This window comes from Leptopilina heterotoma, unplaced genomic scaffold, assembly GCF_015476425.1.
Source record: "Leptopilina heterotoma isolate Lh14 unplaced genomic scaffold, ASM1547642v1 Lhet_114, whole genome shotgun sequence".
Classification (NCBI taxonomy): domain Eukaryota; kingdom Metazoa; phylum Arthropoda; class Insecta; order Hymenoptera; family Figitidae; genus Leptopilina; species Leptopilina heterotoma.
Window position 1 is genome coordinate 2,794,642 of NW_025110833.1, and position 25,629 is coordinate 2,820,270.

General features: G+C 25.8%; 1 long non-coding RNA gene across 1 annotated transcript; it reads right to left on the minus strand.

Moving 5' to 3' along the window:
- Positions 1–1,049: 1,049 nt before the first annotated feature.
- Positions 1,050–23,840, minus strand: LOC122507502. The gene is made up of 5 exons (XR_006302121.1): positions 23,729–23,840; positions 22,674–23,029; positions 5,219–5,297; positions 4,676–4,799; positions 1,050–1,171 (listed from the first exon to the last, which is right to left on the minus strand). It is a non-coding gene; the product is annotated as an uncharacterized LOC122507502 (long non-coding RNA).
- Between the last annotated feature and the right edge of the window lie 1,789 nt (positions 23,841–25,629).

A 25,629-nucleotide genomic window follows, 5' to 3' on the forward strand; every position in this document is an offset into this window, starting at 1 on the left:
AATATTGTAGTTTTCAAAATATTTTAAAGAAAAAAAAAATTGTTGAAATATTTGTAAGACTTACTCAAGATTTATAAAAGACGAATGGGAAATTGCAGAAAAATGTCCTTCTTCAAAATAGTGTTGCAAAGTGGGGAATTTCTTGTTAAATTTTAAATAATTTATCTTGTTAAAATTTTTATAATTAATCTTGTTAAGTTTTAAATAATATATCTGTTGTTAAATTTTAAATAATTTAAATATAAAAATTAATAATTAATAATAATTTAAAATAAGATTCATTTATTTTGTGAAATAATACTTTAATATTTAACTACCTACTCCTTCTAAAGGAGGTAAGAGAACTGTGACGCAATGGAAAATTCGAAGGAGGAATCCTATTGAAGGAAGGAACAATATCCCCTAATTATTACAAATTTTACAGTTTACATTTTTATTTATAATTCTAACTTTATTTTTCATATATACTGATTATTAAAATTTTTAAATTATTAAACTCTTTAAGTTCTTATTCTTTACATAATTTTTATTTATTTTCCATTAAATTTTAATTTACAATAAATTTCATTTAGTTACTCAAAATTATAATACTAGGTTACTTTAAAAAGATAGAATTAAAAACAAAAATAAATGAAATAAAATAATTATTAAAAAATAAAATTCAGAAGATAAAACTTTCGTTCACTAAAAAGTGTTCTTTTAACGACAAATATTTTCAATTTAAATTTTTCATTTGAATTAAATTTATTTTTTAAGTAAAAAATAAAGTTAGAATTTTATTATAAATAGGAAATAAAACTTTTTTCTGGGTGCAAGTAAAACAAGAGAAAGAATTCTTTGACTTACCCCATAATGATGAGTTGATGCTGGATGTTGAAGTCTCTTGTGTTAAAATTATTTTATAATATTTAAAACTACTTAGATTGCTATTTGCCTTGCTAATATATTGCTATTTGCCTTGCTAATATATTTCATTTTTTGGTTTCAAACTCCCTAGCTAAATAACAAACATTTTTAACACTCGGGGAAAATTTCCTAATACAAAGAGAGCTAAATATTCCATTTTCCGCAGATTTTCCAGTGACTGTCAACCACGCTGGGGTGTCTTCTTGCGTCCTGTTCTTCTTTCGTTCGCTCGCTCGTCATTGATTTTTGAGAAAAAAATATATCTCTGCAAAAAAAATTTTAGTTCATTAGAAATTTATATAAATTGTTAAATTAAATTCCTACTTCCAACAATTATTTACAAACTCACCAAATGTTTATGAGAATAAAAAATATATAAACATTAACTATTGCTTTCAATAATATACAGTAGTTGATATTAATTAAAAAAAAAATAATTTAATATTAAAAAAACCATTTTCAGGAAATACTGGATAATCATATTTATTTAAAAATAATATACCGTCACTCACTCGTTTTTTTAAATTTATGAATTATTTAACAGATTTTCACCTGAAGAGGATATCAACGTTGATATCGAAACGTCGTGAGTGACGGTATATTATTTTTAAATAAATATGATTATCCAGTATTTCCTGAAAATGGTTTTTTTAATATATAGGGGAACATAGTCTAGGTCGGCCACCTTTTTGACTTTTGTTTATAACTTTTTTTTAAAAATGAATTTGGACAATTGAAGTATATGGTTGGAAAGTCCTGTTTAATAGGAACATTTTTTCTGTACAAAGTAAATTGACAGGTTTAAAAATGAAAAAGTTATAAAGATTTAAAAAAAAAAAAATTTGTAGTCCAGGTTGGCCATTACAGTCAAGGTCGGCCATGTTTAAAATTCAAAGGGCATTAATCGTTAAAAAATAAAATAACATGTTTGGAGTTACGGAAAATTGATTCTTTATTGTTTACAGTTTGTAACTTAATGAAATAACAAAATAATAAAAATAAACAATATAAAAAAATAAATATAAATAAAAAAAAGTTTTGCACTAAAATATTAATAAAATTAAATAAAAATATTAATAAGATGATCAATTATATTATGAGTTATACAGAATTGCAGTTTTTGCAAATGAAGTAGCTCGTCCTCAACTTTGCGCATTTTAAACACATAGTGGCCGACCTTGACAGTAAGTAACATTACCGAATTGTTGTAACCATAAAGAAATACGTTTCGGGATTCGATTTTTTACTTTGTTTTTCTTTCAACCATGAGTCCCACAAATTTTCTGCATACTTGCCTTGACGATTCAATTTGTTTTTTATCTTTTATTAATGGTTTTTCACATGATGCACAAAACTTTTTTTGAGCTTTTTTTGTACCGACGTCACAGAAAACACAATTTTCGATTTTCCGAAAATGTAATTGAACAAAAAGTTAGGTTTCACTAAGACAAGCTTCGACAAAAATGCGCGTAGGTGGCGCTAGTGAACTTGACAAAAAAACGCGAGTGGCCTACCTAGACAGTAGGCCAACCTTGACTACATTCCCCTACATATCACTGGATGTACGAAAATTTGAATTTTATAATAATTTAATAAAAAAGTATAATTTAAAAAAATCTAGGAACGTTGAAAAGGTCAACAATTTTTTTACAAACCTTGTAAATAATCATGAGTATAAAAAGAAATGTGAATAATTATTGTTGTTTCTATTTTTGTAATGCAGTTGACATTAGTGTCCAAACATTAGTATTTTTTGAAAAATGTTTAATTTAAAATAAATCTAAGGGGTTTAAAAAATGGAGAAATATTTTTGAAAAATCTGCAATTGACATTAATGTAGAAATTATGTATAGAAAAAAATATAAATAATAATTATTGTTCATATTAATGTACAGCAGTTGACATTAATGTCAAAAATTTGTATTTTTTAAAAAAAATTGTATTTAAAATGAATCTTAGAGGTTAAGAAATTAAAACATTTTGTTTAAAATTTACAATTATTGCTCAGTGTGAAAAAAATAACAAGTATTCTTTACATTAATGTACAGCAGTTGACATTATTGGCAAAAATTAGTTTTTTTAAAAAGATAAAATTTAAAAGGAATCTAATGGGTTAAAAAAATGGAGTAATTTTTTTGAGGGCTCTACAAATGTTCCTGAATATGGAAAAAGATATTATTGTTTATATTAATGTACAGCAGTTGACATGAATGTCGAAAAATTAGTATTTTTTAAAAAAGTTAAATTTAATAGAAATCTAATGGGTTAAAAAAATTGAGAAATTTCTTTGAGGGCTCTACAAATGTTCCTGAGAATAGAAAAAATATAAATAATATTTATTCTTTATATTAATGTACAATAGTTGACATTAATGTCGACAAATTAATATTTTTTAAAAAATGTTCAATTTAAAAGGAATCTAATTGGTTAAAAAAATTAGCAAATTTTTTTAAGTGCTCTAAAAATGTTCCTGTATATGGAAAAAATATAAACAATTATTATTGTTAATATTAATGTACAACAGTAGTCATTAATGGCAAAAAATTATTATTTTTGAACAATATATAATTTAAATAGAATCTAGTAGGTTAAAAAAATGGAGCAATTTTTATGATGGCTCTACAAATGTTCCTGAGTATGAAAAAAATATAAACAATATTTATTCTTCAATCTTTATATTATTATACAGCAGTTGACATTGATGTTCAAAAATAAGTAGTTTTTAAAAAATGTTAAATTTAAAAGGAATTTAATTGGTTAAAAAATTGGAGCAATTTTTTGATGGCTCTAAAAATGTTCCTGAATATGGAAAAAATATAAAAAATAATTATTCATTATATTATTGTACAGCAGTTGACATTAATGTCGAAAAACTAGTATTTTTTAAGAAAGGTAAATTTAAAAGGAATATAATGGTTTAAAAAAATGGAGAAATTTTTTTAAGGCTCTAAAAATGTTCCTGTGTATGGAAAAATATATAAACTATATTTATTCTGTATATTATTGTACAGTAGTTGACATTAATGTCGAAAAATTAGTAGCTTTTAAAAAATGTTTAATTTAAAAGAAATCTAAGAGGTTAAGAAATTGAGTAATTTTTTTGAGAGATCTACAAATGTTCCTGAATATGGAAAAAGATATTGTTTATATTAATGTACATCAGTTGACATGAATGTCGAAAAATTATTATTTTTTAAAAAAGTTAAATTTAATAGAAATCTAATGGGTTAAAAAAATGAAGCAATTTTTTAAGGGCTCCACAAATATTTCTGAGAATGAAAATAAATATAAACAATATTTATTCTTTATATGAATGTACAGCAGTTGACATTAATGTCGAAAAATAAGTAGTCTTTAAACAATGCTTAATTTAAAAGGAATCTAAGAGGTTATAAAAATGAAGTAATTTTTTTTAGAACTTTGCAATTGTCCCTTAGTATGGAAAAAAAATTATTGTTTATATAAATGTACAACAGTGAACATTAATGCCGAAAACTTAGTATTTTTAAAAAATTTCCATTTAAAGGACCTCTAGTAAGCAAAAATTCTAAAATCTTTGTGAGAACACTGCAAATTTGTTTGACTCAAAATAAAAACTATCTTCAACTAAGAATGAAAATATGTAATTATATTTTTAATGTTTTAAAACAAATTTTACTTTTGCGAATAAAAAAATCAGTTGAAGTGATGATTTATTAGATTTTAATAAAACATTCATATAGTAAAGAAAGTAAAAAAAGTACTGTTTTAGTAATTTTTTTTGACCTACCCCTTTTGATCTTGTTTCCTCTTCCTTCATAATGTTAAGAACGAAGATTCAAAGTATAATTTCAGTGTCCTGTTGAATACTCTTTCCTTTATGTTCCCTCTCAAGACTGCAGTGCGATGCGTGTCTGCAAAAAAAAAATTGAAATTAATAAGACAAGGAAAAAAATATAAATTATTGAAATTAATTCACACACCCCGAGTAATTTTCTATTTAGAATATGTTTTTATATAAAGAAATAAATTTTAAATTGTATTAAACAAGATTATTTTTTTATTAAAAAAAATGGATAATTAATAATAAATATTGTTAAACAAAAGAATTTCTTATAAAAAAATTTAGTTTCATTATTTAACTTTCGTATAAATAAAGAATAATTTATTCATTAAAAGATTGTATCAATGAAATAAAAATATAATTATTTAAATAGTAATTAAATAGTAATTTTAATTACTATTTTCAAATACTATTATTTTGATAAAAAATTTTAACGACAAATAATAATTAGAAATTGTTTAAAAAAATTGTAAAATTTTTGGTACTTACTCAGTACATCAGAGATGACAGGAAATTGAAAGGAAATTCGTTTGAAACTGTGTTGCTCTTTGGAGAATTCTTGAATATTCTATTCAAATAAAAATAATAATTATTTTTTTTTATTTGAGCTATCAGAAATATTTAAATTTATTTTTTGGCGAAATAAAACTTCACCTTATCAAAGGAGATAGAAGAACTGGGACCTTATGGAAAACTTAGCATGATAGAAGGGGAAATTTTCCATGAAGGTAATAAAAGAAGGAGCAAGGGTTCAATTTCAATTTCGTACTTTTATGGTCTTCAAAGGGAAGGTAGACAAGGGAAGAAACAAATCAACCATCATTAACAATGGTCAGGGACGTTATCTTGTTCACAATTTGGGATTGGAATTAACTTTTCCCTGTAATTCTGAATAATTTTAACGTCGACTAAATATTCAATTTATTTATTTACAAATTTTTTTAGTAATTTTCTACTCAAATTCAATATTTAAAATAAAAAAATCTTTGAAAATATAAAACTAAACACATTTGATCCTATTTTAGTAAACAGAATTATTAAAATTCTATGTTTAAAATAGAATAACATCGTTCCACAAAATTAATGTACAGCAGTGGACATTAATGTCTTACAAATTGTAATTTCATGAAATGGACTAATTTAAAACAAATCTTGTTTTACGTCCTTAATTTTTTTCATACTCAATATATAATTATCATTGTAAAAAAATTATAAACAATTATTAATGAGTACAAGAGCGTACAGCAGTTGACATTAAAGTCTGAAAAATTGAAATTTCATGACAAAATCTAATTTAAAAAATGGGAATTTAACTAAGAACTACATTTAAAGCAAATCTACAGCTATGAAAAATGTGAAATATTTTTTTCCAAACTCAGTACTTCTCCCTACGAAAGAAAAAAAATTAGAACCAATAGCTATTGATTATAATATGTACAGCAGATAACATAAATTTTTTAAAAATAGAGATTTTGTGAAATGGTTCAATTTGAGGCACATCAACGGGTATATAAAATGTCTAATATTTTCTTTTCTCCGTACTTCTTCCTGTGAAAAAAAAAAATTATAACCAATACCTATTGATGATAATATGTACAGCAGTTGACATTATTTTTTTAAAAATTAAGATTTTGAGAAAAAAATTAAATTTTGTCCAATCTACGACTAAACAAAAATTCGAATATTTTTTTCCAAACTCAATACTTGTCCTTGAGTAAGAGAAAAATTATACCCAATAGCTATTGATTATAATAATATGTACAGCAGTTGACATTAATTTTGGAAAAATGGGTGACTTCATAAAGAATTTTAATTTAAGATAAATCTACAACGATTAAAAACGTCTACTGTTTTTTTCCAAACTTAGTACTTGTCCCTGAGTAAGAGAAAAATTATAACCAATAGCTATTGATTACAATATGTACAGCAATTAACATAATTTTTTTAAAAATGGAGATTTTATGAAACAGTTTAATTTAAAGCAAAACTAAAGCTATCAAAAATGTGAAATATTTTTTTCTAAACTCAGTACTTGTCCCTGAGTATGAGAAAAATTATAACCAATAGCTTTCGATTATAATATGTACAGCAGTTGACATTAATTTTTCAAATAATTGGGATTTTACTAAAAAATCTAATTTAAATCAAATCTACAGAAAAGAAAAATATCTAATATTTTTTTCCAAACTTAGTACTTGTCCCTAAGTAAGGAAAAAATTATAACCTAACTATTGATTATAATATGTACAGCAGTTGACATAATTTTTTAAAAATCGGACAAGTGCGAGTTTCACTCGCATTAAGATCGAGGGTTCCGTACACCAAAATAAAACTCATTGTTTATAAAAAAATTGTTTCAAAAATTCTTACAAAATTTAAAAAAATAATTAAAAAAATAGTAATATATTTTTTTTAAATTTCGAATAAATATTTTTATTATTTTATTTTATTAATAAATCTTTATATTTTTTCTTTTATAGTACTTATCTTCGCCAATCACATTCTCTTTATTTTTTCTATAATTTGCACTTGAAAAAGAATATACAAGCTGAATCTTAACTCACCAGGTTTAAATTTATAAAGGTTAAAGTAGGGACAGTGTAATTTTTTCGAAAAATTCAAATTCTTGCCCTTCAATTTCGCAAATAACTCCGCCAATCAGGTTCGCTATATTTTTCCTGTAATCTTTACTTAAAACTGAAGATCCCTACCGAATTTCAGCTCATAAGGTTGAGATTTGCAAAAGTTAAGGGGGGGACAGGGTCATTTTTAGCATTTTTTTCGAAAAAAGTGAATTTCTTTCCCTCCTAGTTCGCAAATATGTCCGTCAATCGGGTTCGCTATATTTTTCCTGTAATCTGCACTTAAAACTGAAGATTCCTGCCGAATTTCAACTCACCAGGTTGAGATTTGTAGAAGTTAGGGGGGGGGACAGCCCATTTTGCGTGGCTGGGACGGACACACGAGTGATTTCATAAGGGTTCCGTCAGTACACCTATGGTGTACGGAACCCTAAAAATGGACATTTTTTAAAAAAGTTTAATTTAAAGCAAAACTAAAGCTATCAAAAATGTGAAATATTTTTTTCCAAACTTAGTACTTGTCCCTGAGTATAAGAAAAATTATAACCAATAGCTATTGATTACAATACGTACAGCAGTTGACATTAATTTTTGAAAAATGGACATTTTTTGAAAAAGTTTAATTTAAAGCAAAACTAGAGCTATCAAAAATGCGAAATATTTTTTTCCAAACTCAGTACTTGTCCCTTAGTAAGGAAAAAAATATAACCAATAGCTTTCGATTATAATATGTACAGCAGTTGACATTAATTTTTAAAAAATGGAGATCTTATGAAAAAGTTTGATTAAAAGCAAAACTAAAGATATCAAAAATGTGAAATATTTTTTTCCAAACTCAGTACTTGTCCCTGAGTATGAGAAAAAAACTAACCAATAGCTATTGCTTACAATACCTACAGCAGTTGACATTAATTTTTGAAAAATGAACAATTTTTGAAAAAGTTTAATTTGGAGCAAAACTAAAGCTATCAAAAATGTGAAATATTTTTTTCCAAACTTAGTACTTGTCCCTGAGTATAAGAAAAATTATAACCAATAGCTATTGATTACAATACGTACAGCAGTTGACATTAATTTTTGAAAAATGGACATTTTTTGAAAAAGTTTAATTTAAAGCAAAACTAGAGCTATCAAAAATGCGAAATATTTTTTTCCAAACTCAGTACTTGTCCCTTAGTAAGGAAAAAAATATAACCAATAGCTTTCGATTATAATATGTACAGCAGTTGACATTAATTTTTAAAAAATGGAGATCTTATGAAAAAGTTTGATTAAAAGCAAAACTAAAGATATCAAAAATGTGAAATATTTTTTTCCAAACTCAGTACTTGTCCCTGAGTATGAGAAAAAAAATAACCAATAGCTATTGCTTACAATACCTACAGCAGTTGACATTAATTTTTGAAAAATGAACAATTTTTGAAAAAGTTTAATTTGGAGCAAAACTAATGCTATCAAAAATGTGAAATATTTTTTTCCAAACTTAGTACTTGTCCCTGAGTATAAGAAAAATTATAACCAATAGCTATTGATTACAATACGTACAGCAGTTGACATTAATTTTTGAAAAATGGACATTTTTTGAAAAAGTTTAATTTAAAGCAAAACTAGAGCTATCAAAAATGCGAAATATTTTTTTCCAAACTCAGTACTTGTCCCTTAGTAAGGAAAAAAATATAACCAATAGCTTTCGATTATAATATGTACAGCAGTTGACATTAATTTTTAAAAAATGGAGATCTTATGAGAAAGTTTGATTAAAAGCAAAACTAAAGATATCAAAAATGTGAAATATTTTTTTCCAAACTCAGTACTTGTCCCTGAGTATGAGAAAAAAAATAACCAATAGCTATTGCTTACAATACCTACAGCAGTTGACATTAATTTTTGAAAAATGAACAATTTTTGAAAAAGTTTAATTTGGAGCAAAACTAAAGCTATCAAAAATGTGAAATATTTTTTTCCAAACTAAGTACTTGTCCCTGAGTATAAGAAAAATTATAACCAATAGCTATTGATTACAATACGTACAGCAGTTGTCATTAATTTTTGAAAAATGGACATTTTTTGAAAAAGTTTAATTTAAAGCAAAACTAAAGCTATCAAAAATGCGAAATATTTTTTTCCAAACTCAGTACTTGTCCCTTAGTAAGGAAAAAAATATAACCAATAGCTTTCGATTATAATATGTACAGCAGTTGACATTAATTTTTAAAAAATGGAGATCTTATGAAAAAGTTTGATTAAAAGCAAAACTAAAGATATCAAAAATGTGAAATATTTTTTTCCAAACTCAGTACTTGTCCCTGAGTAAGGAAAAAATAAAACTAATAGCTTTTGCTTATAATACGTACAGCAGTTGACATTATTTTTTAAAAAAATTTTAATTTTACTAAAAAGTCTAATTTAAGGCAAAAATACGGACATAAAAAATGTCTAATATTTTTTTCCAAACTCAGTGCTTGTCCCTGAGTATAAGAAAACTTATAACCAATAGCTATTAAATACAATACGTACAGCAGTTGACATTAATTTTTAAAAAATGTACATTTTTTGAAAAACTTTAATTTAAAGCAAAACTAACGCTATCAAAAATGTGAAATATTTTTTTGAACTCAGTATTTGTCCCAGAGTATGAGAATAATTATAACTAATAGCTATTGATTACAATACGTACATCAGTTGACATTAATTTTTAAAAAGTAAAGATTTTATGAAAAAGTTTAATTAAAAGCAAGACTAAAGCTATCAAAAATGTGAAATATTTTTTGCAAAAGTCAGTACTTGTCCTGAGTATAAGAAAACTTATAACCAATAGCTATTGATTACAATACGTACAGCAGTTGACATTAATTTTTGAAGAATGTACATTTTTTGAAAAAGTTTAATTTAAAGCAAAACTAAAGCTATAAAAAATGTAAAATATTTTTTTCCAAACTCAGTACTTGTCCCAAGTACTTGTCCCAGAGTAAGAGAAAAATTATAACCAATAGCTATTGTTTACAATATGTACAGCAGTTAACATAACTTTTTGAAAAGTGGAGATTTTATGATAAAGTTTAAATTGAAACAAAACTAAAGCTATCAAAAATGTGAAAATTTTTTTTTAAACTCAGTACTTGTCCCTGAGTATGAGAAAAATTATAACTAATAGCTATTGATTACAATACGTACAACAGTTGACATTAATTTTTGAAAAATGGACATTTTTTGAAAAAGTTTAATTTAAAGCAAAACTAATCTGGGTCATAAAAATTAATTTAATTCATAATTTGTGAAAAGGGACCACAGCCGATAATCAGCAGAAGATGGACAATTCTTTTTGAGCGAACTTTATGTTCTGTTTACTTGAAATTTTTAGCCATAAATTTTTATACTTGGCCTAAACTATTACTAGAACAATTCTAAATAATATTTCGGTTATAAAAATTTATTTAATAAACAATTTATAAAAAGTAACCACAGCCGATAATCACCAGAAGATGAAAAATTATTTTTGATCGAACTTTAGCTTTTCTTTAATTGCATTTTTTAGCCATAAAATTTTTCTCTGGGCCTAAACTATTGCTAAAACAATTCCTAATAATATTTGGGACATAAAAATTTATTTAATAAACAATTTATAAAAAGTAACCACAGCCGATAATCAGCAGAAGATGAAAAATTATTTTTGAGCGAACTTTACCTTCTGTTTACTTGAAATTATTATTCCAAAATTTTTTTACTGGGCCTTAACTATTGCTAGAACAATTCCAAATAATATCTGGGTCATAATTTTTATTTAATAAACAGTTTATAAAAAGTAACCACAGCCGATAATCAGCAGAAGATGAAAAATTATTTTTGAGCGAACTTTACCTTCTGTTTACTTGAAATTATTATTCCAAAATTTTTTTACTGGGCCTTAACTATTGCTAGAACAATTCCAAATAATATCTGGGTCATAATTTTTATTTAATAAACAGTTTATAAAAAGTAACCACAGCCGATAATCAGCAGAAGATGGAAAATTATTTTTGAGCGAACTTTATTTTCTTTTTGTTTGCAATTTTTAGCCATAAATGTTTTTACTTGGCCTAAACTCTTGCTAAAACAATTCCAAATAATATCTGGGTCATAAAAATTAATTTAATTTACAATTTATAATAAGTAACCACAGCCGATACTTAGCAGAAGATAGTTTATGATGCAAACAAAAAAGACAGCAAAATTCATCATTTTCTTAGGAATTGAAAACATTTAATTTTTTCCAGTACTTTTAATAAAAATCTATGACAATTTTTTACAATTATTTACAATATTTTTATAGATTTGCTATTAGAATATCTCTTTTAAATTTGACAATGTATTTTCTTTCTCGTTTCAAAACGAAAAACATAAGAATGTGTTCCTTTACCTAATTCTAATTTGCATATCTACTCATTTCATTCAAGGATCAATATTTTTTAATAACGTAAAACTAATTTAATTAAATATATGATTTTTTCCCGCAAATCTCAGATTAAAAAAGATTTAATCTACAGTTTATGTATTTGAAATGTTTACTTTTTTATTTATTACTATAACTTATTTCAGGCTCTTAATAATGCAAAACTTATTTAATTTTAGTGTTAAATAATTAAATTTCTCTATGTTTTTTCATTCTTTTGTCTTCGGATTCTTTTGAAAGTTAACAAAGTAAATCCGTATGCTATTACTAAATAGGGAGGCCACTTTGAATTTTTATCAAGACAAAAATGTAAAATATGCAAATATTCAATATCAATCAATAAATATTAATTTTAAGTAGCAGGAAAAGGTTAATTTCTTCCTTTCCTTATAATTAAAAAGATATCTTTGTAAAAATACTAAATATAAGAGAGTCAACAGGTATTACTTTGCAAAAATGACATTCATTAATGTCAACCGAATGTTTTTTTCCTATTAAGTACCCTTTAGGGTGTGTGATTCACCATAGATGAATCCAATACCCATCGTGGACCCTTCAGAGAGCATTGGTCTCAGGTGACTTTCCAAACGCCGTTTTCAAATATTTTTGTAACAAATGAGATAATTGACACCGTGAACAACAGATTATACCATTACAAAAAGAACGCCAAATTCGGTTGCTTTAAACTAATCTTTTATGCTTACTAAGTTTACATTTTTGATTGTTAGCGGTAGAGATGGTTTCTTCAGAACAGATCCACGCTTTGCACAGTGCCAAGGTAGATCTCAACTGCACAGGCGCTAATATCCTACGACTGACACGTCCAGAAAGCCCGCTGGAGAGATAAGTCTTAACCCATCCACATCCTCCCGATTTGTTTTCTCGGGTCTTAATTCTACACAATGATCGACTTTCTTAATGTCAATCGTGAATTAAATCCAAATAACTATGATTTCGAAGTTATTTTAAAGTGAAATCTGTTGACTAACTTATTTGGTAAAATAGTATAAATTTAAGTTTAATTTTTTTTCCTTTGGCTATTCATTATGTTTCTTATTTTTTTGTCAAGTTAATTTGTGCTTTTAATTTTTTGGCAAGTTTTAGGTTTAGCACATTTTTGAAATACTTGCATATTTTACAGTAATGTCTGAGCTTCTTATCAAAAGTAGTGTCGGAACAACAGTCTTTCGTAAGGAAAACGGGAGGCAGAAAACGGCGAACTTCTGACGAGACAAAACCGATAAATTCTCGGAAAGAAATTATTCTACCGATTGTCATTGATTTTTATAGTCTATTTTAACTGTACCGAAAAATTACCGTCATTTCTTAGTAAACCCTTTAGCGTTCTAAATATTGTATAAATTCTTAAATCACAGAGTAAATTATCAAGTTTTTTATGCATTTTGTATTTTTATATATTAAATTACGGGAAACAAGTGAGTCGAAAGATTCGTCATTAAATTAAAATGCATGTTGAATTCCCTGACTACCAGTTTAACGAGCATATTGGGAATGTTCATAAACTTTGTGTGACTGCTCAATTCAAAGCCAGCTAAGGATGTACCAACGGATGTTCATGAGATTGCGTCACGGTCGAATTCTAAACCCTTCATTCTAACCAATTGACTCTTTTTACATCAATCGAATATAAGCTAAAAGTAATCTAATTATTTTAAGAGAATGCTATTGACTCACTTTCTTCTCATAATATCCTTCAATTATACTTTCATGGAAAATACCCTACTAATATTAATCTATTATCATAATAGATTATAAGCTTGTTATAAGACATTTTTCAGAAACTTTGATTATTTTTAGGTAATATCACCATTACCCGAACGCTATCAGACAATCAAAATTTTCCTGAACAATACAGAATTTTATTTCAATTTTTAAGTAATAGCAGGTCCACCCGTACGCTGTCAGACAAAGTAAATTTGATAAAATCTAATTATCTAAAAATTACCTGACTTATAGTAGAAAGCCCTACACCATCCTCAACAATAGAGAATTTTATTTCAATTTTTAAGTAATAGCAGGTCTACTCGTACGCTATCAGACAAAGTAAATTTAATGAAAAAAATATTAAAAATTTATTTTTTCAAAATTTAATAAATCTAATCATTTAAAAATGACCTGAGTTCTAGTAGGTACTAAGCCCTACACAATTCTGCACAATAGAGTATTTTATTTCAATTTTTAAGTAATGGCAGGTCCACCCGTACGCTATTAGACAAAGTAAATTGGGTAAAAATTATTGACAAAATTGATATAAATTGAACGTTTTTTATTAGAATTCTTGGTAATTTCATGGTTTATGATGCAAACAAACAACACAGCAAAATTCATTATTCAAAATTTTTTCCAGTACTTTTAATAAAAATCTATGACAATTTTTTACAATATTTTTATTATATTGCGTCCTCAAAGAGGAAGTATTGTAATATCAAAATTTTTCGAGTTCGATTTTTTGACACATCTTTATGTTATTTGACCTCAGAAGTTCAATAATGATATATTTAAAATATGTAATTCTGTATGTGTGTGTAAATATCACAATTTCATAAATATCTCGAGATCATGCAGAACTTTAGGAATCAATTTTTTTAAAATTGTAGGTCTCGCGTGCAGACATAAAATGAGAGTACTTTGGCATAGATTAATAAAGTTGCACTATGTTTTTTTGAATTTTTAATTCTGCAAAAAACGGTTTTTGGTTATTACTTTAAAAAGTAAATAAAAGTAAATACTTTGTATTTTTGTCAATATACAAATATTCAATATCAATCAATAATTATGTATATTGTAAGTAGCAGTAAAAGGCTAATTTCTTCCTTAACTTATAATAAAAAAGACATCTTTGTCAAAATACTAAATATAAGAGAGTCAACAGGTATTACTTTGCAAAAAATGACATTCATTCATGTCAACCGAATGTTTTTTCCTATTAAGTACCCTTTAGGGTATGTGATTCACCATAGATGAATCCAATACCCATCGTGGACCCTTCAAAGAGCATTGGTCTCAGGTGGTTTAATTAACGTCCGTCATCAGATATTGTTGTAAAAAATTATTTTTTATTTACCAACTCTATGTATTCTATTTGCTCTTTCCAAACGTTTAACAAAAAACCCGCTGGAGAGATAAGTCTTAACCCATCCACATCCTCCCGATTTGTTTTCTCGGGTCTTAATTCTGCTCAATGATCGACTTTCTTAATGTCAATCGTGAATTTTATCTAAATAACTCTGATTTCGAAGTTATTTTAAAGTGAAATCTGTTGACTCACTTATTTGGTAAAATAATATAAATTTAAGTTGAATTTCTTTTCTTTTTTTATTCATGTTTCTTATTTTTTTAGCTAGTTTGATCATTTTGAGAAGTTTTAGGTTTAGCATATTTTTGAGATACTTGTATATTTTAAAGTAATGTTTACGCTACTTATCAATATTAGAGTCGGACTAATACTCCCATTTTTTAATAACTACGAAACGAGTTGAGGAAAGGCTTCAGGACGAACCGTCTTTCCTAAGGAAAACGGGAGGCAGAAAATGTTTAACATTCCACCAGACAAAACCGATTTATTTTAGCGAAGAAATTTCTTTACCGATTGTCATTGATTTTTATAGATTATTTTAATTGTACTGAAAAAATCATCATTTATCAACAAATTATTCAGCGTTCTAAATATTTTTTAAATTCTTAAATCTGAGAGTAAATTATTAAATTTTTCATGCCTTTGTATTTTTATATATTAAATTACAGGAATCAAGTTAGTCAAAAATTCGTCATCAAGTTAAAATACATGTTTCGTTCCCTGACTACCAGTTTAACAAGTATATTGGGAATGTTCATAAACTTTGTGTGACTGCTCAATTCAAAGCCAGCTAAGGATGTACCAACGGATGTTCATGAGCTTGCGTCACGGTCGAATTCTAAACCCTTCATTCTAACCAATTGACTCTTTTTACATCAATCGAATATAAGCTAAAAGTAATCTAATTATTTTAAGAGAATGCTTTTGACTCACTTTTTTCTTATAGTATCCTTCAATTACTTTCATTGATCATACCTTACTAATATTGATCTATTATCATCATAAATTCTGCGCTTGATATTTATGTTTTTCTGCAACTTTGACTTTAAAATCTCATATTTGATATTAAATTTATCAGGTACTCTATCTAACAGAAGTAAACACACACAATTATAAAATCTTTAATCTTATATATTTTCGCTTTTCGAGAAATTTAATTATAATTGTATTAAAAATAATTGAAATTCTGTGGTGAGTTTTACTATTTAGGAAAATAAATGAATTATTGGGAAGCAATTGATAAAGAAATTTGTAAAATTATTCATTAAATAATTTGTAAATAATAATTTTATGATGGTCATTCAAGAATTAAGTTGGTTAAAAAAAATGAATGTCAGGAACAAAAAAAATTAAAGGTTCTCTATTAAAATTCGTGGTAATTTCATAGTTTATGATGCAAACAAAAAAGACAGCAAAATTCATCATTTTCTTATGAATTGAAAACATATAATTTTTTCCAGTACTTTTAATAAAAATTAATGACAATTTTTTGCATTTATTTCCATAGCTTATTTCAGGCTTTAAATAATGTAAAATATAATGCAGTTTTAGTGTGAAATAATTAAATTTTTTTATTATTTTGTCTTTGGTTTCTTTTGATAGTTAACAAAGTAATTCCGTATGCTATTACTAAGTAGGGAGGCCACTTTGAATTTTCTTCAAGACAAAAATTTAAATATGCAAATATTTAATATCAATCAAGAAATATTAATTTTAAGTAGCAGGAAAAGGTTAATTTCTTCTTTCCTTATAATTAAAAAGATATCTTTGTAAAAATACTAAATATAAGAGAGTCAACAGGTATTACTTTGCAAAAATGACATTCATTAATGTCAACCGAATGTTTTTTTCCTATTAAGTACCCTTTAGGGTGTGTGATTCACCATAGATGAATCCAATACCCATCGTGGACCCTTCAGAGAGCATTGGTCTCAGGTGACTTCCCAAACGCCGTTTTCAAATATTTTTGTAACAAAGGAGATAATTGACACCGTGAACAACAGAATATACCATTACAAAAAGAACGCCAAATTCGGTTGCTTTAAACTAATCTTTAATGCTTACTAAGTTTACATTTTTGATTGTTAGCGGTAGAGATGGTTTCTTCAGAACAGATCCACGCTTTGCACAGTGCCAAGGTAGATCTCAACTGCACAGGCGCTAATATCCTACGACTGACACGTCCAGAAAGCCCGCTGGAGAGATAAGTCTTAACCCATCCACATCCTCCCGATTTGTTTTCTCGGGTCTTAATTCTACACAATGATCGACTTTCTTAATGTCAATCGTGAATTGAACCTAAATAACTATGATTTCGAAGTTATTTTAAAGTGAAATCTGTTGACTCACTTATTTGGTAAAATAATATAAATTTAAGTTGAATTTTTTTATCTTTGTTTATTCATGTTTCTTATTTTTTTGTCAAGTTAATTTGTGCTTTCAATTTTTTGGCAAGTTTTAGGTTTAGCACATTTTTGAAATACTTGCATATTTTACAGTAATGTCTGAGCTACTTATCAGAAGTAGTGTCGGAACAACAGTCTTTCTTAAGGAAAACGGGAGGCAGAAAACATCGAACTTCTGACGAGACAAAACCGATAAATTCTCGCAAAGAAATTATTTTACCGATTGTCATTGATTTTTATAGTCTATTTTAACTGTACCGAAAAATTACCGTCATTTCTTAGTAAACCCTTTAGCGTTCTAAATATTTTATAAATTCTTAAATCATAGAGTAAATTATCAAATTTTTTATGCATTTTGTATTTTTATATATTAAATTACAGGAATCAAGTGAGTCGAAAGATTCGTCATTAAATTAAAATGCATGCTGAGTTCCCTGACTAGCAGTTCAACGAGTATATTGGGAATGTTCATAAACTTTGTTTGACTGCTCAATTTAAAGCCAGCTAAGGATATACCAACGGATGTTCATGAGCTTGCGTCACGGTCTAATTCTAAACCCTTCATTCTAACCAATTGACTCTTTTTACCATCACCCGAACGCTATCAGATAATCAAAATTTTCCTGAACAATAGAGAATTTTATTTCAATTTTTAAGTAGTAGCAGGTCCACCCGGACGCTATCACACAAAGTAATTTTGGTGAAAAAAATATTAAAAATTTATTTTTTTAAAATTTAATTATTCTAATCATCTGAAAATTACCTGACTTCTAGTAGGGACTGAACCATACACAATCCTGATGAATAGAGAATTTTATTTCAATTTTTAAGTAGTAGCACTCTCACCCGAACGTTATCAGACAATGGAAATTTCGTAAAATCAAAAATAAAAATTTATTCCTTCCAAATTTAACAATTCTAATCATCTGAAAATTACCTGAGTTCTAGTAGGGGCTGAGCCATACAGAGTCCTGATGAATAGAGAATTTTATATCAATTTTTAAGTATTAGCAGGTCCATCTGTACGCTATCAGATAATGTAAATTTGGTAAAAAAAATATTAAAAATTTATTTTTTCAAAATTTAATAAATCTAATCATCTAAAAATTATCTGATTTCTATTTCTATTATTATTTTGAAAATCATTGAAAGTTTAGAAAAATTTTTCTTATTTATGAAAATAATTGACTTATTGGGAAGAAATTTATTAAAAATTTGTAAAACTATTTATTACATAATTTAAAAAGAATAATTTTAAATTAGTTATTCAATAAATAAGTTGGTTAAAGAGAAATTATTGACAGAATTGATATAAATTGAAGGTTTTTCATTAGAATTCTTGGTAATTTCATGGTTTATGATGCAACCAAACAACACAGCAAAATTCATTATTTATAATTTTTTCCAGTACTTTTAATAAAAATCTATGACGATTTTTTACAATATTTTTATTATATTGCGTCCTCAAAGAGGAAGTATTGTAATATCAAAATTTTTCGAGTTCGATTTTTTGACACATCTTTATGTTATTTGATCTCAGCAGTTCAATAATGATATATTTAAAATATGTAATTGTGTATGTGTGTGTAAATATCACAATTTCATAAATATCTCGAGATCATGCAGACCTTTAGGAATGAATTTTCTTTAAATTGTAGGTCTCACGTGCAGACATAAAGTAAGAGTACGTTTGGCATAGATTAATAAAGTTTAACTATGTTTTTTTGGATTTTTAATTATGCAAAAAACGGTTTTTGGTTATTACTTTAAAAAATAAAGAAAAGGAAATACTTTTTATTTTTGTCAATATACAAATATTCAATATCAATCAATAAATGTTTATTGTAAGTAGCAGTAAAAGGCTAAATTTCTTCCTTAACTTATAATAAAAAAGACATCTTTGTCAAAATACTAAATATAAGCGAGTCAACAGGTATTACTTTGCAAAAAATGACATTCATTCATGTCAACCGAATGTTTTTTCCTATTAAGTACCCTTTAGGGTGTGTGATTCACCATAGATGAATCAAATACCCATCGTGGACCCTTCAGAGAGCATTGGTCTCAGGTGGTTTAATTAACGTCCGTCATCAGATATTGTTGTAAAAAATTATTTTTTATTTACCAACTCTATGTATTCTATTTGCTCTTTCCAAACGTTTAACAAAAAACCCGCTGGAGAGATAAGTCTTAACCCATCCACATCCTCCCGATTTGTTTTCTCGGGTCTTAATTCTGCTCAATGATCGACTTTCTTAATGTCAATCGTGAATTTTATCTAAATAACTCTGATTTCGAAGTTATTTTAAAGTGAAATCTGTTGACTCACTTATTTGGTAAAATAATATAAATTTAAGTTGAATTTCTTTTCTTTTTTTATTCATGTTTCTTATTTTTTTAGCAAGTTAATTTGAGCTTTTCATTTTTTGGCAAGTTTCAGGTTTAGCACATTTAATAATGTAATGTTTACAGTAATGTTTAAGCTACTTATCAAAAGTAGTTTCGGACTGATACTCCATATTTTTAACAACTATGAAACGAGCTGAGGAAAGTCTTCAGGACCAACCGTCTTTCTTATGGAGAACGGGAGGGAGAGAACATTTTACTTTCCACGAGACAAAACCGATTGATTCTCGCGAAGAAATTCCTTTACCGTTTGTCATTGATTTTTATAGTCTATTTTAATTGTACTGGAAAATTACCGTCATTTATTAATAAACTCTTTTGCTTTCTAAATATTTTATGAATACTTAAATCTGAGAATAAATTATTAAGTTTTTTTGTGCATTTTGTATTTTTATATATTAAATTACAGGAATCAAGTGAGTCAAAAGATTCGTCATTAAATTAAAATACATGTTTCGTTCTCTGACTACCAGTTTAACGAGTATATTGGGAATGTTCATAAACTTTGTGTGACTGCTCAATTCAAAGCCAGCTAAGGATGTACCAACGGATGTTCATGAGCTTGGGTCACAGTCTAATTCCAAACCCCTCGTTCTAACCAATTGACTGTTTTTACATCAATCGAATATAAGCTAAAAGTAATCTAATTGTTTTAAGAGAATGCTTTTGACTCACTTTCTTCTCATAATATCTTTCAATTACTCTCATGGAAAATACCCTACTAATATGAACCTATTATTATTGTAGGTTCTGAGTTTGTTATTAATGCTTTTTAGAAACTTTGATTTTAAAATCTCATATTTGATATTAAATTTATCATTGATAAGATTAAGTATTTATTTTAATTGAAATGTATAATTTAATTGTTGCTTTAAGGGCTTGTTAGCCTTAGGAACTTATTTTTCTAAATAAATAAAATATAGGATATCTAACTTATTTCCTTATTTGTTGAACAAAGGAAGATGAAGGTTATCAGCCTGAATATATTTGAGAAAAGATAACAAATTTTAGTAAGGCTAAGTCTCAATTCAAATGGTTTAGTATAGTTCATGGATGTTTCAATGCTTTAACCCTAAACAGTCGCATGAAAACTCAAAAGTTGCTCTATGAACCTGATTAAATCGTAGAGGCATAATTTTAGTTTTTGTTGCACAAAAGGAAAAAGGTTCACTATTGATTAATCTTTTGCTGCGCTTCTTAGAGAAAAATTTAAACCTCCTTTTTTCAAATTTTAATTGTCTGATATAGCGAACGGGTGGACACGTTACTACTTAAAAATTACAATAAAATTTTCTATACTTTAGGATGTTGTTTAGCAACATCCCACAAACAATTAATCAAATTTTTAATGATAATTATTTAAATTTTTCGTGGTAGTTTCATAGTTTATGATGCAAACAAAAAAGACAGTAAAATTTTTAGCTTTCTTATGAATTGTAATAATTTAATTTTTTTAAGTACTTGTAATAAAAATCCCTAACTTATCCCTGAATTTCCTGATCTGTGGGAACTTTGTCAATGTTAGTGAGATAAAATACTCTATTTTAATTTTAATCACCCATAACTTCTATTTTTATTTTTCCTTTTGTTTATTTACTATCTAGTTATTTTTTTGACAAGTTATAATTTAAGATTTTAATTTTTTAATTAATTAATTAATTAATTAATTCGGTTTTTCGAATTTATGGTAATTTTAGATTTTTTACTAAAGGGTGGAGACTTTTAAATATGTAAAGTGTTTTTAAAGAGCCCAAAAATAATGAAGCTAAATGCAGTAAATAAGAAAAAAAATGTCGAATTTTAAGAAATTAAGTTTTTCGAATTTTTGATAAATTTAGATTTTTTACCACAGGGTGTGGAGACTATTAAATAAGTAAAATGTTTTTGACGAGCCCAAAAATAATAAAGCTAAATGCATTAAAAGAGAAGAAAAAATGTTGAATTTTAAGAAATTCGGTTTTTCGAATTTTTGATAATTTTTAATAATTTTTAATTTTTTACCAAAGGGTGGATACTATCAAAAAAAGTAAAATGTTTTTGAATAGCCCAAAAATAATAAAGCTAAATGCATTAAAAGAGAAGAAAAAATGTTGAATTTTAAGAAATTCGGTTTTTCGAATTTCGATTTTTTGATCATTTTTAATAATTTATGATTTTTTGCTAAAGGGTGGAGACTATTCAAATAGTAATATTTTCCTACCAAAATAGCTAATGGTAACTAATTATTGTTTTTTCCGGTCAAATGAAATTCCTGGCTATTTTCTGATTTTACAAATTGGTAGAAACACTGTTAAATGTATTGGTAAAAACTAAAACCCGTCGAGAAGGGTATGGCAGCTAGTTTTAAAATATAGGTACTTACCCCATCTAGCCTGCAGTCGCAAGGGATAATACCAGTCGGGTAGCAGTGACAAGCAATTAGCAACTCACTGCTACCTGACTGGTATTATCTCTTACGACCGTGCGCTCGTCCTCTTATTGTACAGAGGATTTCAATTATTCGCAACAAAAATTTATACCATTTATTTTTTATGATCTGTGATATTAAGGGGATAATAAAGGGATTGCATTTTATTTACATTGTGTTTAAAAATAAAAATGACATTGAGTTTAGGTATCACAGCGGTAATAATTATTATTAGATAAAGTTATAAGCAGTACAAATTTTTATAATTTTAGCTTTAAATGTATTTATGTATATTTCTTTGATTTTTCAAGAAATGTATTGTAAATTCATTTTTGTATTCTATGTTTTATTTCTGTTTTTTATGGAAAGTATTAGAAAGCAGATTATTATAATTAGTATAATAATATTATAATAATATAATAATTATTATTATTATAATTATTATAATTGATAGTATTCTTACTGTATTTTTTAAATAATACATTTTTTCAAAGTACAAAGTTTTTTTTAATATTCTACAAATATATCAAGAATGATCTTAAGAAAAAATATAAACAAGTGGTATGTTTGTTAGCCGCTGTAATACCTAAGAAATAAATATAAAAATTAAAAACTCACTGTGAATACCATTCCTGTTGGAAAGAAGATAATTCGGTCTTCGTTCGTTGTACGATTCCTTCCGCTTCTTTCTCGTCCTCTTCCGTGACTATTTTTTCTTATTTATTAAATACATAAATATCGCAATTCCTATCTGAATAATACTACATAATTTTTAAAACGCAGTACAATAATAATAATAATAATAATAATAATAATAATAATAATAATAATAATAATAATAATAATCGCAAAATAATAATTATACAACAAAAATTCGCCGTTAATTTTTCAATTACATTTTACAATAATATATAACTTGATAATGCTCTGCTTCATTTCCTCTTCTTAAGAAGAATATGATGTTGAAAACGTAACTGCAAAATATATTAAAGTATAATTAAAAAACGAATAAGTATTAACTCTGTTCGTGTTTAACGCAAAATAACTTTATTATTTGTTTTTGTTTTCTTTCTTTATAATGAAGAAGATAGCGTTTTTTGCTATTTGATTAAATTGAAAATTATCATCAAGATAACAATATAACAATAGAAATTATGCACATTTTTTTAATTAAAAAAAAATATAATTTCTTTAAAAATTGTTATTAAACAATAAAAATTATAGAAGCAGTTTTCCAAAAGAAACTAAAATTTATGTAAAAAACATGATCGCTATATCAAAATTATGAAAATATTTTTCTTTTGTTCTATAAAAATCTAAAATTGTGTTTTATTTTAAATTTAAAATTATGATTGACAAATAAAAATTTGTAAAATATTAATAAATTACTTTCAATACTTGAAATTTTTCAAATAATTGTTGAATTTTTTTTTTGAAATAAATAAAAATCCTGCTTAACTTTAATTTTCTTTATTTTAAAAATCTTATTGACTCACAAATCGAATTTATAAAAAAATTTTAAATTGAATTAAAATATTTTCAATACAATTTGAATCATTTTTCTTGATGAATTTTAATTGTTTAAATTTTTTTTTAATTCCTAGAAAGGATTTAATTATTTTTTGCACATCAAGCAATAAGAAACACTATATTATTAAAAGCTTTTGACTTACCCATTTCATTATTATTTTCCTCATCATCGCCTTGAATAAAAGTTTGATGGCAAAAGTCTGTAATTTTCTTCCGCATAAAATTGCCTCTTGAATGACTGCAGTCCGATGTGATTCTGAAAGAATTGAAATTAATTAATAAAATAAATTAAAAATAAAAAAAAAGTTTTTAAACTAATGTTTACAATCAAAGTTAATTTTTAAAACAAAATTCTAAAATTGATATTCCAAAGCAACTAATATAAATAAATAAAAGTAAATTAAAATTAATTTAAAATAAACAAAAAAATTTTCAAATTTTTTGAATGTGTTAAAAAAAATGTTAATTATAAATCTTAGAAAATTTTTGTACGGATTACTATATTTACCAAATTTAATTTTTGACTATAGTTGATAACCCTTTTCAGAAAAACACTATTAAAAACATTTTATTTATTAAAAAAACACAAAGTACTTCCGAAAAAAACTTTTAAGAAATAAAATTATAAAAACTTTTAAGACAAAATATTAAAAACATATTCGCTGATATTAAAAAAATTAAACCACTCCCGAAGTTAACAAATTTAACTTTACAAAATTATTTCGCTTCAGTCACTAAGACTTCGAACATTTGACTGTTAAAGAGAAACTCCTAAAATGAGAAAAAAAACCACCCAAATATTTCAATTATAAAATTATAATCTACTGTATATTTCAAGGGTTATTACCTGGTCATAGACCTTTCCTGTTGTTCCCAAACGAACGTAAACAAAATAACTCTATACTCAAGCAGACGACCTTTTCAAGGTCTTTTTATTTTTCATACCTACCTACTTAGTACATGACCCCGAGTAAGCAAAAATTTATAAACAATAAGTCTTATTTATCAAATTGTACAGCAGTGTACATTAAAGTTTTAAAAAATGCAAATTTTATTAAAAAAATCTAATTTAAAGCAAATCTAAAGTTGCAAAAAGATGACATATTTTTTTAGAACTCAGTACTTTATATTTAAGTAAGCGAAAAATTATAAACAATAAGTAATATTTATCAAAATGTACAGCTGTTGACAATAAAGTTCGAAAAACTAGATATTTTATAACAAGTCTAATTTAAAGCAAATCTAGGGTTGCAAAAAGGTGCACTATTTTCTTAACAATATAGTTAATGTCCCAGATTAAGAAAAAAAATTATAAACTATAAGTACTGTTTACAAAAATGTACAACAGTGGACATTAAATTTTTAAAAAATAGGAATTTTATCAAAAGTCTAATTTAAGGCAAATAAAGGGTTGACAAAATTGTGCTCCATTTTTTTAAAACTTAACAAATTACCCTAAAAATGAAAAAATATAAACAATAATTATTGCTCATATTAGTGTACAGCAGTTCACATTAATTTCGAAAAATAATTTTTATTATAAAAAGGATAATTTTATGAAAATCTACGAAGCAGAAAAAATTAGGGATTTATTTGAAAACTCAACAAATATCCCTGAGTGTAGAAAAAAATTAAAACAATAAATATTCCTTATATTAGTGTATTGTTGACAATAAAATCAAAAAATTAATTTTTATTTTTTAAGAAGTTTAATTTAATAGAGATTTAGAAGGTAAAAAAAAGTTCTGAATTTTTTTGCCGACTTTGCGAATGTCATTGAGTATGGAAAAAATATAAACAACCGTTAATGCTCATATTGATGTACAAGAGCTGACATTAATTTAAAAAAATTAAATCTTATTTTTAAAAAAAGTTTAAAGTAATAGAGATTTCGTGGCTAGAAAAAGTTCTCAATTATTTTGACAACTTTGCAAATGTCTGTGAGAATAGAAAAAAAAATAAACAATAATTATTGTCTATATTGATGTACAGTAGTTCACATTAATTTAAAAAAATTAATTTTTATTTTTAGAAAAGTGCTAAT